Genomic DNA, 12628 nt, shown 5'->3' with positions numbered 1-12628 from the left:
GGTACCACACCGGTCCATCTCCCTTGACCTTGTTTCTCTTGCAGGAAGATCTCAACCAGCATCCACTTCATCATCCAGCAAAGCACCTGATCAGCCAGATCAACTTATCTAAGTTGTTGCATCTACCTTACGAGAATTTGCATCAACAGATTGGCGCCGTCTGTGGGAATTGACTTCAACCGTTGTGTTCATCACCGCAAGCGCTAAGCTCTTCCTTCACGCGAGTCATCATGACTACCATCTTTCGGGACACCAGCTCTTCCTCAGGAACATCTCAGAATGATGAACAACATCAGCCTGAGACGCCTGAGAAAACGAGGGGAGCACAACTCCCCAGGACATCAAAGTCCAAAGGTCCCTCGAAAATCCGAGCTGCCCATAAACTCCTTAAGGAGAGCCGGCGACATCTAGCCGCAGAGAATGCACTCCTGAAGCAGAATAATGAGCTGCTTGCGAAGCAGGCCGAGCTGGCCGGCGAACTTGCACGCCATCGTGCTCGGCTCGAGAATAGTGGGGGATCGGGTTTCCAATCGCGCCGAACCCGAACCGAGCAGGAGATCCTTTCACCATCTCCTTCTCGGCAAAGCACTCCTGCCGAGCCGAACGACCAGACCGATCGGCAGGACTCGGATCACGTCTTCCCGGGCTTCGAGGACATGCCCCCGGCTGAACAGGCCGAGTGCCTGAACGCCCACCGTCTTTTTCAACGAAAACAGGCGGCTTTCGGGAAACGTGTCCCCAGGAATTCGGGCGGAGACCGTGCCGACCCGAATACAAACCGACGACCCCCGGCCCAATCAAGGTTGGGGGCCAACAGTCCAGTCGGTTCGGCTGAAACCAGGGTCCCGATTGGGGATAGGCTCGGCCCCATCATCGGCCAGGATCCTTCCCCATCAGGAGCTCACTCAGGAAGGCGATCGGTGAGCGACCGACTGGGATCGACTATGATCATGTCGGATCGACGACCGGTGAGCGAGAGGATCACTCGCCAGCCGGTGAGTGAGAGACTCGGTAACCAGGCCGAATGCTCGGGGGAAAATGCGGCCGAGCCGACCCCGCTCGACGTGGAAAATCTTGTCCGGACTCTGGTCCAGGACCAAATCCGGAGCGTCCACGATCGGCTCGGCCACGTCGAGGTCTCCAGGGGATACATCGGTAGGGCCGACCACGGAGAGGAACTCCCCCTCCCGTACACCAGCAGAATCCTGGATGCTGAGGTCTCCCGCGACACCAAACCCCCCAAGATGGATCAGTACGATGGGACCAAGGATCCCTACGACCATCTTGACAGCTTCAGATACGCCATGGAGGCCCGCCAGGCATCTGAAGCCACGAAGTGCAGAATCTTCCCTTCGACCTTGAAGGGCTCGGCTCGGGGATGGTTCCGAACTCTCCAACCGAACTCCATCGATTCATTCTCCGACCTCCGAAGGGCCTTCCTGGCGAGATATCGGGTTGTATCCGAACGACTCTACAACTTGAACGATATGTCGCTCGTTAAGCAGCAGGAAGGGGAGAGCCTCAAGGCCTATCTGATCCGCTTCAACATCGAGTATACGAAGTGCGACGATTGCGACGATAGGTCAGCAAAGAATGCCCTCATGCAAGGTCTGCATGCTGGGGGACTCCGCTCCCACCTAATGAGGAATCCTCCCTCCACTTACGATGAGCTTTCTGCCGAAGCCACTAAGTGGGCGCGGGCTGAGGAGTGGGATGCTCAGGTGGAGGCCCTGAATCCCAGGCCGACCTCGGCCAAGAGGAAGGAGGAAGAGGTTGCAAGTCCCAAACCCCAGGTCCAATCCAAGAAGACCAGGACCGAGGAGCCACGCCAACTTCTGGGTAAGGGACCCAAGTTTGTCCAGTACACGGAGTACACTCCCCTCAATGCCGGTCTGGAGACAATCTACTCCAAGGTCAAGGATCAACTCCCAGTTGCAAGGGAGATCAAGGGACCACCCCCAGACAAAATCAAGGAGAGCGTCTTCTGCAAATACCACTCCAATCACGGCCACGTTACGGGTGATTGCTACGCCCTCCGCGACGGGATTGAGACTCTTGCCCGGGCGGGTAAGATCAATCAATTCCTGGCCGGTGGGCCTAGGATACCCAAGGCCGCGCCGAGGAAGCCCACCAACACCATCGAGGTCCAGGATGCTGCCATCGGATCAATCGGCGGGGGACCAACCTTCGTGGGGAGCTCGAACCGATCCCAGAAGGAGTATGTCAGACAGGCGGCTCAAGCTCACGAGTCCCTGTCGATCCAGGCAGGTCAGCCCAGCACTTCCAAAAGACAGCGAAAGGACTGGGCGCCGGTCACCTTTGAGCCGAACGAGGCAAACGAGATCATCTTCCCCGACTATGATCCGGTCGTCATAGTGGCTGAGGTGGCCGGGACAACCATCGCGCGCTCCTTCGTCGATGGAGGGAGCTCAGTCAACATCCTCTACCACTCTGCGTTCGCGCAGATGGGCATCTGCGAGGATAAGTTGGAGACCGATACACCTGCCTTGGTCGGGTTCGGGGGAGAAGTGGTTCAGCCCCTCGGACACATCTATCTTCCCCTTTCGCTCGGGAAGGGACCGATTAAGAAGACCTGCATGACGTACTTCATTGTAGTCAAGCGGCCGTCAGCCTACAACATCATTCTGGGCAGACCGGCTCTGGTCGACCTTGACTGCATCGTCCATTACGCCAACCTCCTCATCAAATGTCCGGTGGGCGACGACTGCATCGTCATTCAAGGAGACCAGTGCTCGGCTCGGTCATGCTACGCCGCTTCGATCAAGCAGAAGGGTCAGCTGCCGAACTCGCAGGAACTTGACTCCATCGCCGATTCGGGCAGATGGCCGAGGGCGGAGACATTCGACTTCACTTCCGAGCCGAGCTCAGATTCTCGGCCCCTTCCCGCCGAGGCTTGGGAGGAAGTGCCGATCTCGGACGAGACACCGGATCGGCTCGTCCGAGTGGGGACTCAGATCAGCCTCGAGCAGCGCTCCGCCATAATTGACTTCCTCCGTGCCAACGCGGAAGTGTTCGCCTGGTCTTACGATGACATGCCAGGCATATCGTCTGACGTGATCACCCACAGGCTGAACACTGACCCAGGATGCAAACCGGTCCGTCAGAAGAGGAGGTCATACGATCCGGTCCGATACGCCGCCATGGCTGAAGAGGTAACCAAGTTGCAAAACAACGGGTTCATCCGGGAGGTCAACTACCCCGACTGGCTTGCCAACGTGGTCATGGTAAAGAAGAACAATGGGAAGTGGAGGATGTGTGTGGACTTCACCGATCTGAACAGGGCTTGTCCCAAGGATAGCTTTCCCTTGCCCAGAATAGATCAGCTCGTCGATGCAACAGCAGGACATCAGCTCCTCAGCTTCATGGACGCCTACTCTGGATACAACCAGATCCTGATGCACAAGTCCGACCAGGAAGGCACATCTTTCATAACGGATCGCGGCATGTACTGTTACAAGGTCATGCCCTTCGGCCTCAAAAACGCCGGAGCCACCTACCAAAGGCTGGTCAACCACATGTTCAGATCCTCCATCGGCAAATCCGTAGAGGTTTACGTAGATGACATGCTGGTCAAAAGCATCAAGGCGGACGATCACGTCAGGGACCTCTCAGACATGTTCGGAGTCCTGAAGGAGTATCAGATGCGGCTGAACCCAGCCAAATGTGTCTTTGGGGTTCGGTCAGGAAAGTTCCTTGGCTACCTGGTCAGCCAACGGGGGATTGAGGCCAACCCGGAGAAGATCCAAGCCTTGATCAACATGAAGTCTCCAAGGACACGCAAGGAAATCCAGAGTCTGACTGGAAGAGTCGCCGCCCTGAACCGGTTCATCTCGAAGTCCACTGACCGGTGCCTCCCTTTCTTCAAAGCCTTAAGGGAGCAGGGAAGAGCATAGAATGGACCCCCCAATGCGAGCAGGCTTTTCAAGATCTGAAAAGGTACATGGGGGAACCTCCCATCTTATCCAAACCAGAAGAAGGTGAAGAACTTTTTCTCTACCTCTCTGTCTCTGACTCGGCTCTCAGCTCAGTTCTAGTGAGGGAGGTCGGCGGTGTACAACACCCCGTCTTCTATACGAGCCGAGCTCTCGCCGATGCCGAGACCAGATATCCAAGGTTCGAGAAGATGGCTCTCGCCCTGGTCAGCTCGGCTCGGAAACTGAGACCCTACTTCCAGGCTCATTCAATCGTTGTCTTGACAGATCAGCCGCTCAGACAAATCCTGGCAAAACCCGAGACTTCGGGTCGGCTCATCAAGTGGTCAATCGAGCTCGGCGAGTTTGACATCATCTACCGTCCCAGGACGGCCATCAAAGGTCAAGCCATGTCGGACTTCATCTGTGAGTCGACCACCTCGACGGAGGATCCACCGCGCACCGACGCTATGCCAGCGGCGTCTGATCCGAACTCAAACGGCGATCACAGCCAGGTTGACCTCCTCACCTGGACCCTCTATGTGGACGGATCTTCCAACACCATGGGAAGTGGAGCCGGGCTTGTTCTGATCTCCCCAGAACAAGTTGTGATGGAGTATGCCCTTCGCTTCAGATTTCAAGCATCCAACAATGAAGCAGAGTATGAGGCTCTCATCGCCGGACTCAGACTGGCAAAGGAGCTCGGCGCAACCAAACTGAACATCTTCAGCGACTCCCAACTCATCGTCAATCAGATATTGGGAGAGTATGAGACTCGAGAACCTAGCATGACTGTCTATCTCGAGAAGACTCGTCTGCTTCTTGGGAACTTCCATGAGTACAAAATATCCCAAATCCCGAGGGCAGAGAACTGCAGAGCCGACGCCTTGGCACGTTTGGCTTCGGCCACAGACACCGGATCCGCTAGACACGTTCCAGTTGAAATCCTGGACAGACCTAGCACCGCCGAAAACGAAGTCACCGTCATGCAGACCGAGGCCGAGCCGAACTGGATGACGCCGATCATCAATTACTTGGTCTCCGGGATCCTTCCCCCGGAGAGAGACAAGGCACGTCTCATCAGGACGAGCTCGGCTCGGTTCAGCATGATCAATGGTCAGCTCTACAAAAGGAGTTTCTCCCTGCCCTACTTGCGGTGCGTCACTCCCCAAGAAGGTCAGGATGTGCTGAGAGAAATCCACGAGGGGATATGCGGAAACCATTCTGGAGGAAGAGCCCTTGCCTACAAGACAATCAGACAGGGTTACTTCTGGCCAACGCTGAACAAAGACGCAGATCATCTCTCTCGCGCTTGTCTCAGATGCCAGCAATTTGCCGCGGTCCCCCATCAACCTCCCCAGGTTCTGACCTCCATATCCAGCCCCTGGCCGTTCGCGCAGTGGGGACTCGATCTGATCGGTCCTATGCCGAAGGCGAAAGGGCAAGTCACTATGGCCGTAGTAGTAGTCGACTACTTCACCAAATGGGCCGAGGCCGAGCCCCTAGCCACAACCACAGCCGAACGAATGGAGACCTTCGTCTGGAAGAACATCATTTGCCAATTCGGCATGCCGCACACCATCATTGCGGACAATGGCAAACAGTTCGACTGCAAGAAGTTCAGGAGTTTTTGTTCACGTCTGAACATCAACTTGCGCTTCACCGCGCCTTACCATCCGCAGTCAAACGGACAGGTCGAGGCCATCAACAAGATCATCAAGAAGACCCTCAAGACTAAGCTTGATAATGCTAAGGGGAATTGGCCTGAACTCTTGCCAGAGGTGCTTTGGTCTTATCGAACTTCCTATCGCAACTCGACGAAGGAAACACCCTATGCATTGGCGTTCGGAACTGACGCCGTCGTCCCGGTCGAAATGGGGACTCCTTCATTCCGGACCGGCACATACAATCCCGAGACCAATGACACCGGACTTCGGCTCGGCCTGGACATGATCGAGGAGAGGCGAACCGACGCAAATCTCTGCCGAGCCGCTTACCAGCAGAGGGTAGCCAAATACTACGATCAGAGGGTCAGACCCAGAAGCTTCAGATTGGGCAGTCTCGTCATGAAGAAGAATCCCCTTGCCATCAAAGAGAGTTCGTTCGATCCGAACTGGACCGGACCATACAGAATCACAGGCATAGTCAAGCCTGGCACTTACAACTTGGCCACTCTGGCTGGGAAGCCTCTCAAGCATAGCTGGAACGCTGAACACTTGAAGACTTATTACCAGTAAAATGTAGTTAGGATCGGGAACTGTCCGACTTAACACCCATTCCAATCAATGAAGAGATGAACACATTTTGACTCATTTCTTCTTATTTTTTCAAAGCAAACACTGGGGACTCTACTCCTATACACTTCCAGCAAAGAGGAAAGATCTAAGTGTTTCCTTCGAAAAAATAGTAAACCCATGTGCCGAGCCGAAGTGCCATTCTCGGCCCGACGCTCGGTGCATTACAGACTCATCAGGTCTATAAACTCATGTGTCGAGCTGGCGCGCCATTTCCGGCCCGATGCTCGGCATATTACAGACTCATCAGGTCTATAAACTCATGTGTCGAGCTGGCGCGCCATTTCCGGCCCGATGCTCGACATATTACAGACTTATCAGGTCTATAAACTCATGTGTCGAGCTGGCGCGCCATTTCCGGCCCGATGCTCGGCATATTACAGACTCATCAGGTCTATAAACTCATGTGTCGAGCTGGCGCGCCATTTCCGGCCCGATGCTCGGCATATTACAGACTCATCAGGTCTATAAACTCATGTGTCGAGCTGGCGCGCCATTTCCGGCCCGATGCTCGACATATTACAGACTTATCAGGTCTATAAAAATCCCTGTCCGAGCCGAAGTGACTTCCTACAGTCCTAACGTTCAACAGGATATTTCTAAAAGAAAAATATACACTCCAACCAAAACTTTCATCGTGCATGCCGAGCCGATCTGAAAGTAGGTTTGAATATTTTTCTCAACAAAATAAAAAAAAAAAAACAAAATTCCTAAATATCTCAATGGGTATGCCGAGCCCATCTTGGGTATACTTATAGACCTACTTATCTTAGGTATACTTGTAAGGCTGACCCTAAGACAAGTTCTAATTTATCATTACCATTCATTTTCATTGCGATCGGCATGTCGGGCCGATCCCAGAATGTCTTGGTTTTTATTATTGTCACTTTTATCACTTTCATGTGTTATTGGTTATGTCTTTAGCTTAACTTCCAAGCTGAACTGATAATAACTTGACTCATAAAGAAAATACTGATAAAATAAATAACATAAAACCAAATACAAATTGTTCCAAAAACAATTAAACCCGAGCCACACTTCGGCTCGGGAACAAAAAACAAAAACAAGATAATATAAAAAACAAAATAAGCCATCATGCAGATCGCTCGGCAGGGCCCTCCAGGATCGGCTCGATGGACTCCTCGGGCGTCTCCTCACCGAGCTGCACCACCTCAACCCCGCCGATCTGCATCTCAGCGTTGGGATCGGATTCGGGGGCCGGGGGGATCGGGGTCGGCTCGTACGTGGGCAGTGGAGGATCTTCCGGAGTCGGCTCGGCTTCAGCGGGGACTTGGCGATCGGGAGGAGGAAGCTCGTCCTGGTGACTCCCCTGGGTATCCTCCCCCTCGTCATCGGACTCGCCAAGGAATGAGACATCCCAGTCCGGCCTCCTCGACTTGATCTCGTCCAGAAGCTCCTTATACCCCTCGAAGTGGGCATCGGCAAGTGCCTGGGCGCTCGGTATTTCAGCTCGACGTCGGAGCTCGGCATTTTCGACCCTCCGTTCGGCCGCCTCGACGTCTCGCTGGAGATCGCCGACATAGTGCCTCAAGTCAGCCACATTTTGCTCCGAGGACGCAAGCTCCTTGCCGAGCCGAGCGACCTCCTCCTCCTTCCTGGCCAGCCTGGACTGCAGACCCTCCGACCGTTCGCGCTCGGCATTGACCGTCCGCTCGGCCTCGGCCAACTTCTCTTTCAGCTCCACGACCCGTGCCCGAAACCTCTCCAGTTTCGCCTCGGCATCGACGGCGGCCTTAGCAGCTTCGAACTGCCTCATGGCGAGCTGCAAGGAAAACATATCTGTTACTAATCCGAACCGAGCGGATAGACAAAATCCGAAGTAAAAGGACTTACCATCATAGCCTGGCGGGATGTGATCAAAGCCTGGTGGCTGAAGCCCGGCTCGCCGTGACCGGTCCACAGCCCCTCCAGCGCCTTCGGCGTCATCACACGCTTAAAGCCCGTGACGAACGGCTCGAGGCAAGGGTCTACCTCCACCGCCTTCGGGGCCCCGATCCGGACGCCTCGGCACCAGAACCGCTGGGCCCGGCCCGAGCTCTCTTCTCCACCGGGGCCTCGGCCTGGGGAGCTTTCCTCTTCTCTGCCTGCCGAGTCGGTCTCGTGGCAGGAGATCTAGGCTGAGCTGCCGCTGGGACAGGAGCCTGGACCGGCTCGGCAGGGGCCCGCCCCGCGGCCCTCCTCTGGACACTCCGAGCAGCCTTCCTCCTCAGGCGAGCCTCCAGTTCGGTGGGCGCCATTCCCCTTTCTGCCCTCGGATTCCACCTGGGTACAAACCAGGAGATCCCACTCAACCTGATCTGAGTCGGTCCGAGCAGGAACTTGGTGGACAAGTATTCGGCCGGTGAGTCTCTGATCACGGCGATCTGATCCTTCAGCTCGCCTCGGAGTTTATATTTGCCCCAGCTGACTGCAAGGATGAAACAGAAAAGAGTTAGCCACGAAATACATATATACAGTCATTACAAAATATATACTGATTGCTCTCGGACCGGCCTCAAACTTCCAATGCCCACCTGGGATCCTAAAGGCTCTGGGGACCCGAGCCGGGGTAACATCGCTCGGATCGGCAAATTCCCAATCCCCGGAGACAAAAAAGTATCTCCTCTTCCAAGTCTTCTGAGAGGAGGGGTTGCCCGAGAACAACGGCCCCGAGTAGGCCTGCAGATTGTAGAAGCCGAGCTCAGTGTTCTTCGACCTCAGCGCGTAGGAGCAGAACAGGACATCCTTGTGTGGTACACACTTGTGCACTTTGTGCCACAGGATATGCATGGACAAGATGATCCTGTATACATTTGGGTTCAGTTGGTGCGGCGCCGCGCCGATCGTCGCGAGCCAGTCCTGCAGGAAGGGATGCAGGGGAAGCCGGACCCCATTCTCAAACATCTCGGGGTACATTGTCACCCATCCTCGTGGAGGTCGGCTCGGTATCTCTCCCCCGCTCGGCAGTCTCATCTGTACGGACTCGGGAACCGAGTACCTACCCCTCAAGTCCTTGAGATGATACTCTGTCATCTCATTAGGAATCTGATCGGCCTTCCACGCCAATTCCTCGTAGAAGTCCGGGTCGATCGGACTCCCCGTCACCCCCTGAGCCGAGGTCGTTGCCTCGTGACCCCTGTCTCTTTCATCCGAGCCTGAGGTGAGTCTGCTCGGGATGGTGGCGATCGGCTCGACGTCAAGAGGCTCTTCGTCGCCTCCTTCGGCCGTCCCTTGTTCCCGATCGGAACTCAATATCTCGGGGTTTTCCTGGTCCCCCCGGGCTCGGCGCTCTCCACCTGGGTTGCGGTTCAGTGCCGAGCCGGCCTCGTCCAATTCTTCAGACAAACCGTCCCAACTCGCCTCACCCGCAGGTGGGCTTCGGCTCGGCTCGGCCTCACCCGCAGACGGGCTTCGGCTCATCTCAGCCTCACTATCTCCTTCAAAGGCTTCTCCCGAGCCGAGCCGGCCACTCGAGTTAGTCTCAGACATTACAAACACCTTCTCACCTTTCTCTCTCTTGCTTTTTGAATCAAAAAGTGGTTTTTCTCAAGAACTCTCAAGAACACACACCCAAAACCCGAAAATGCAGAAAACTCAAAAAAGAGGAGAATCACTTACTGGTTTTCCTCCGCCCAAAGTCTCCGCCCCTAACACACTAGGAACCACCTCGCCCACGACCGTGTCTGGTCAAAATCGGGATCGGACAACCTCTCGGACGGCGGTGAGAGATTGAAATTCGCGGCGAGAGAGGGAGGTTTCGCAGAGAAAGGAAGAAGCTGAAGATGAAAGTGAAGAGGCAGAGAGAGAAACTGCCAATTTATACCCCCATGCAAACCGATCTCAACCCTTCATTTCTGGCGCTTCACGTGCCAGATCTTGACACCTGTCAAGCATTCAAAAATACCCATAATGAGGTGACCCTTACGTTCCCCCATGCAGAAATCAAACGTCCCTTCACCTGCCCCTGAGATATTTTGGCCAATCACAAGTCGTCGTGTGTTCGGATCTTCGGGAACATAGATTTGTAGGGTTCGGCTCGGATCAAACAAAGTGCTATCTTTGGGAAAATCCTTACATCTCAACTTCCAATCCACCACTGTCTGCTCGGATCGGAAGTTGGGGGACTCCTGTTTGTGGGAAAATCCACATCGATCCGAATAGCCAATCACAGCTCGACACGTGGCTGGTCAACACCCACCTCGGAGTTGACTTTCTATGGTCAAACTTTGACCTCCACATCATCACTGGTCAGCATTTCCTCTGCCAGCTCAGACCGAATTTCCACGCCGGGCCCACCATGTTCGGTCCGAGCCGAACCGATGATCTTTCAATGGATCGAGTGTCCATCTCACCACGGTCATTCCGGTTCGGCTCGGCTCGGCACAGGGCACGGTCTCTTTTCGAGTTCTGGCGTCGACCAGTTAGGGCTCGGAAGGACCCCAGTCTACTGGATCGGCTCGGTCTTGAATCCCATGCCCGATCCGATCACACATGGACTTTATGTCTACGCATAAGAACATGTACTTGTATCGGCTCGGCTCGGCTTTCCGCCGCCATTCCCGGGAAGATCATGCTGGGACGAACCGCCACACTTAAATGCACCTGACACAAATCTTCTGACAGAGGGGATATCAGGCTTGCATTCATGACTACTGGAGCAGTCTGCCTGAACCTTCCAGCCTTGCATTTAATGGAGCATTCAATGCAGCATTGAATGCTGAAGAAGCAGGCAGCTGAGCATGCAACTAGGTCTGACCAGGTACGTGGGTCTCTGGCAACCATTCATTCACATGCAGGTATCTTACTCATTAAAGTTTCCTTTGCTTATATATATCAAGTCATATGTGCAAAAACTAGGACTACGCATCTACACACAAAACACTTACACAAAATTTCCACTCTCCCAAGAGCATACCCAACTTGCTGAGAATAATCCAGAACATTTGCCTTGTTCTTCCCATTCTCCCAAGTTCTTCCTTTGTTCTTCCTCATCCACCATCAAACACCATCACTGACTTCATCATCGGAGCGTGTTTGGCTGGTACCACACCGGTCCATCTCCCTTGACCTTGTTTCTCTTGCAGGAAGATCTCAACCAGCATCCACTTCATCATCCAGCAAAGCACCTGATCAGCCAGATCAACTTATCTAAGTTGTTGCATCTACCTTACGAGAATTTGCATCAACAGGCTTCCACCATAGATAAGTGTTATATCAATGTTTTGAGTTGTCAACCTCCATACAACAAAGCAATAGAGATGTGTCAATCTCTGTAAAGTTGCAAATTGCTTTTCTCACTATGGCATTGACAATTGTTCCAAAATCAAAATTTGTCATAGTTAACAAAGTCGTGCATTTTCGATGAGATATTTGAGAAGCTTCAAGAAGTCATCCCGTTGAGCAATCATCTTTTATACTAAAAACAACGTCATTTTAGGGTCCAAGTTGTAAAACGAAACGAAGTAGTTTCGAACACAGTACATACAAACATTATGAACTCTTAATTAGATAATATTTTTTGTTTGAATTAATGATCCTCTCTATCTTGGTCCCTCTCATATGCGCAACTTGGTTGGTTTATATTCGAAGGTCGGTACCGGCCAGACAATTACTAGCCATTGGGGCGGTTTTGGCACTACCATAAATAACTTGTTTAATATGATTAGTGCAATTTTAGCTTTTGCTCTGGCCAATCTGCCTGTATAATTATGGATCCACAAAAATGAATGGTTGCCTGGAAATTAGGTCTAACATCCATAATTGATGATCAAAGCCAACTTTGCCATTGATAATGCCCATTTGGTAGCTGCACCCAAAGAAGGTTTTAAGTTGAAATAATTAAAAAAATATTACATTTCATCCACCGTTATCGGTTATCGATAATACAATCAACAAAGAGATTGAACCACAAAGAAATCTTTGTTTGACATTATAAGTTTCAATTATTTCAAGGGCTAGCTAGCCACCAAATTTTGCAACACACATAGAATAGTTTAACATGTTGTATTGTTAAACTATCAATTTGAATTATTAAATAAATGGATTTTTGTTTATGAACATCGAATATAGATTGATAAACTTATATATATATACATCACATAACATGTCAAACTATTTAACCTAAAAATGTACCTACATTACATTGTGTAGTGTAATATACATGAAGTGTCTTTCATTCTCACAATGTGACAAATGGATGATAATATTAATAATGTTGAATGTAGACGAACCAACACAGCAAGAAGGTATATAAATATATCAAAGAAGATTATTTATGGGAAATTAACCAGCTTCATGGGCGGATAGTGGATCCTAGCTCTTGCTCCAAAGGTTCAAACCCTGAAGCACGACTCTTGCTGCTTGTTAGGCCGATCACAATCTGTTCTAACAAGACACGCAAAT

The sequence above is a fragment of the Dryas octopetala genome, chromosome 4 (genome assembly GCF_963921425.1).
Source record: "Dryas octopetala chromosome 4, drDryOcto1.1, whole genome shotgun sequence".
Taxonomy (NCBI): Eukaryota; Viridiplantae; Streptophyta; class Magnoliopsida; order Rosales; family Rosaceae; genus Dryas; species Dryas octopetala.
The sequence above is the reverse complement of the archived record's forward strand: the minus strand, read 5'-3'. Positions refer to the sequence as shown.